This window comes from Talpa occidentalis, unplaced genomic scaffold (genome assembly GCF_014898055.3).
Source record: "Talpa occidentalis isolate TD23 unplaced genomic scaffold, MPIMG_talOcc4v2.1 talOcc4.9, whole genome shotgun sequence".
Lineage (NCBI taxonomy): Eukaryota > Metazoa > Chordata > Mammalia > Eulipotyphla > Talpidae > Talpa > Talpa occidentalis.
In genome coordinates this window covers 17733127-17737353 of record NW_023605305.1, presented here as the reverse complement: position 1 = coordinate 17737353, position 4227 = coordinate 17733127, and positions in this window count along the sequence as shown.

Below are 4227 nucleotides of genomic sequence, written 5' to 3'. Positions count from 1 at the left end.
GCCCAGGTCTGACAGCCAATCCAGCCTTCCAAACTGCTGGGCAAAGGAAACACCTCCCACAGCTTGGGTCATGGGAGGTGGCTGTGGCTGGATTCCAGCGGTGGGGATGGAGAAGGAATTGAGAAGTGAGGAGGATGCAGAGGGAAGAAGTGGAGGTGAGGGGGAGAAAAGGGGAGGCTGAAGGGGTCCACCCCCAGAGGGTTAGGCTTGCGATGTACTGAGTGCGAAGTGTGCAAGCGCGCTTGTATGTAGGGGTGCGGTCTGCCGAGGCTCAGTGGCCGACCTGAGTGTGAGGCTAGCAGCAGCTGGGGAACTCTGAACAGGGACAGTGACCCTGGGACAGCAGCAGTGCACAGCCTGGCTGCTTCGTGGCCTGACCTCCCAACCTGCCTAGGACCGGGGCCAGTGCTGGCAGGGAGAAGCCTCGGCCACAATCAGGCGCTTCAGGCCGCAGTCAGCTAGGGACAGATTTTTCAGCAGTTGCTTGAGATTTATTGGTGGCACTGGAAGGGTTGCAGTTAGGAGGCCTGGGCTGGCTGCATGGGGCCTGCCAGCTGTTTACCCAGCACTGAGGAATGTGAGGCAGCAACAGCCCAGACAGGCTGGAGGGGATCCAGGCCCTGGGTGCAGCTGCTCCAAGTAATTAACCTGCCTGGCCCCAGGGCCCAGCCTCAGGGAGAGTACAGCTTTGGACCGCTCCCTATTGTTACAGAGAGGGGTTCAGAAACTTTAGCAGGGAAGTGACTATTCCAAAGTCCTACAGCAAATCTATTCTCCAGTCACGCCCAGGAGCCAGGCTAGGGGAGGTAGCAGAGCAAAGTGGTTGAGAATTCTCAGTTGCTGAAATGACCTTGTTTATTGTCCTGTTCACTGTCTCCCCCTCTAGAATATTTGTCCCATGAGAGCAAGGATTGTGTCTGTCCTGTGCACTACTATGTCAAGCACCTAAAACAAGTTTCTTGTTGAATAGATGAATGAAATCAGAAGACCTGAGTAGAGTTTCTTTTCCTTACATCATAAGATGTTCAGAGGAAGGGTTCAAGGCTGCACAGAGGCTTCATGACGCCATCAGGCCCCTGAAAGCTTCCTCTCTTTCTCCTCCAGTATCCTTAGTTTATAGTCTTTGTCCTCTTGCTTGCAAAATGGCTGCTGCTCCTCTGGACATTGCACCTGCATCCCCTGGCAGAAATAGGAGAGTTAGGGAAAAGGGTTGAAGGCATGCACTTATAGCAGCTACCCCTTTTTAACCAGGAGAACCATAGATTTCCCAGGAGTCTTTTAATAGTGTAGTGGCCAGAACCATAGATAGTAATTCTCTGCCTCTCTTTAAAAAAATTCCCTTCCAGGATCTTGACCCTTAGGAGGGCCAATCACTTTCGTTGTTTACTTGTTGTTGTTATTATTTGAGTAAATAGAAACTCCCTATCTGGGGGAAATGCCCTACTGAGGTCATTGTTACTGTTAACGCAGGTGTGCCCTTTAGTTGCCAACTCTCAGGGACCTGGGATCTGGGGCCACAAAGTTCTTCCCCGGGCAGGTGGGGCTAACAGCTAGGAGGCGGGAGGCACTGCTGGAGGTTGATGCCTCACAGCGATTGATGGCCCCCCAGTGCTTACAGCAGCCGGGACATGCGTGATGATTCCAGCTCTAAATCTTCAGAGACAGGCAGAGGCTGGGTGGAGACAGCACTGGGAGGGGAGTGGAGTTCCCAGCTCTGGAGTGAGTGCTCCGCTCCCTGTGAACACCCCCGGGTGCACTCACAGACCAAGATGGAGGACCCTGGGGAATGCCTGGAGTTAATATTCAGGCAGAGAGCACCTGTATGGCTTCCCAGGTGGTCTACAGTCAGTACCCCTTCTGACTGTGGCGACCTCAGCCTGGCCTCCTGCCAGGGCCTTCTGCCTGAGGAGCCAATGGCAGCAGGGACAGACCAGTATATGGCATGATTGTGCCCCAGGTGCCTTCAGTGACTCCTTGATTTACTGGCTGAGGGGCAGCCTCCTTGAGGGGGTGTTACCCAGACAGCCTCGGGGCCTCTGCCTGCACATAGGACTGACCAACCTGTCACAGGCGGGCCTGTACTCCATGTGTGGGGGCCTGTGGGCCCATCCCTGCCAGCTGACCCTTTGAGAACAAGGTCCACAGGACAGGGGAGTAGAAGACGGACCCGATGCTGCATGTGCACCCTCAACTCCAGTCCCTGGTGGGCAGGCTGAGGGAGTTCTGTGTAGTTTTGCATCTTTCCAGAATGTTGGCTTTGACCTTACAGGTTCCACCTCCAGATCTCATGTGTAGTGAGGGCAGTCAGGAAGGAATTCTAGGCCAGTGGTTTGGCAGGGAGCTTGATCTTTGGCCTATGTGAGCTGCAGAGGGCACCCAGGAGTGCTCCCCACCTCCCCCAGGGAAGAAACCTGGGGTTCACCCTCTGCTGAACATGCACAGTAGCTGTCCCAAGGAGGACTGTGTTCTGGTCTGTGTGTCCGGCAGTAGTCCCCAGCCTGTGGGCTTCCAGGAACAGATCCACACCTCTTCACTATTTTCTTCTCTGGTTTTGGGTTGGGGAGGTGCAGCTGAATTGCAAACCTGGAAACAACTTTATTAAGGACAGAAATAATCATAGAACAATCTTAATCAAAACAGCCCCCATTGTTGAGTTGTTACAACGAGCCAGGCCGAGCCAGGCTTTATCTGGACTAACAGAAAGGACTGGCGACTCCTAAATCCTTTGTTTTAAACATGAGACCTGGCAGAGTTGCAGGTTTTATTTTTGCCTCCAGGCATGTGGGTGAACAAGGAAGTTCTGATGGTGTTCTGGCTTTCACAAAGAAAACTCACCAGTAACTCTGCCTTTGAGGAAACAGAGACATCTGTTTAAAGGAGAATATACCTCAGTAGCAAATTATTGAGCAAGACACTCTAGCAGAACTAGAGACATTTTTTGGGAATAAAGATGACTTTCCAGGAAATGGGAATCAGCTCGAAGTTGAGGAAGTCTCAGAAGCGGCCTGGGTCAGAAACAGCATTTCGGAGGCAGCTGCCCAAGCGGACCTGCCTCCACCTTGCTGGGGGCGTGGAAATGTGGAACGATTCTGTCTGACCTTGAGGGCTTTGGAAGGTCTGAAGGTTCCAGGGTTCCACCGGTGAACACAGAGAGCTCAGTTGCAAACATGTCATTTTTGTGATGGAAGAGGGTGGCTGGGAGTGAATGACACTGGAGTGTTGTCATTTGCAGGTGCATTTTCTTATGTATTCTTCACAAATATTGGGGGGGTGCTGTCATTCAACTCTGCCTTATGCTGGAGGAAGCCGAGGCTCAGAGAGGGCCAGGGCTTGCCCAAGGTCACACAGCGAGGTCAAGGAACACACTAGGGAGCTTGTGTGGGCTCAGCGTCAGAGACCCTGGCTCCATGATGGACTCTGGTGAGTGGAGTATAACAAGTTACCATGATCTCAAAGGCGTAAAACAGCTCAGAATTATTATTGTACGGTTCTGGAGGTTAGGAATCCAGAATGGGTTTCACTGGGCTAACAACAAGGGGGCTGCAGGGCCAGGTTCCTTTGGAACAGGGGGCTCTGCCCAAGATCTGGCCCATGGCCCTTCCCCCAACTTTGGATCCAGCAGAGCAGAGTCTTCCAAGCTCTGGCTGACATATCCTCGGCATCTTCCCTCACTTACAAGGCCCTTTGGGTTACGCTGGGCATTCCCAGATAGCCTGAGGTAATCTCAAAACAGTGAACTTTTCACAGCGGTAGAGTCCCTTTGTGGGGAACACATAGGCACAGGCTCCAGGAGTTAGGATTTTCTGCCTAGCAGACGCACTTGGCCGAGGAGCTGGCCATTTGGGATGACAGCCCTCCCTTCTGCGGGAGGGTTGCGGGGTGGGGAAGAGGATCAAGCTTCCAGCACCCAGGAAGCTTGAGGCTGGTGACCCCTGGAAGAACAAATGGCTGGTCAGAAGGAGGGTGCTTCTGGGAGGGAGACAGTGCCTGGGAGGTGCCACTGGCCCATGAAGGGCTACCCCTCAGGTCACTGACCTCTCCTGAAGGTGTGGTCCAGGACTTAGCCTCACACAGAGCAGGGTTTAAATCCCAGCTCTGCTTCATCCCAGCAGCCTGAGGGTGGATGTGGTGGGGGAACAGGGTGGATGAGAAGGGAGGAAACAAACAAACGTGTTTGCACGTGACCTATTTCATCTTCACCGCAGTGGATCATCTGCCTCCGCTTTG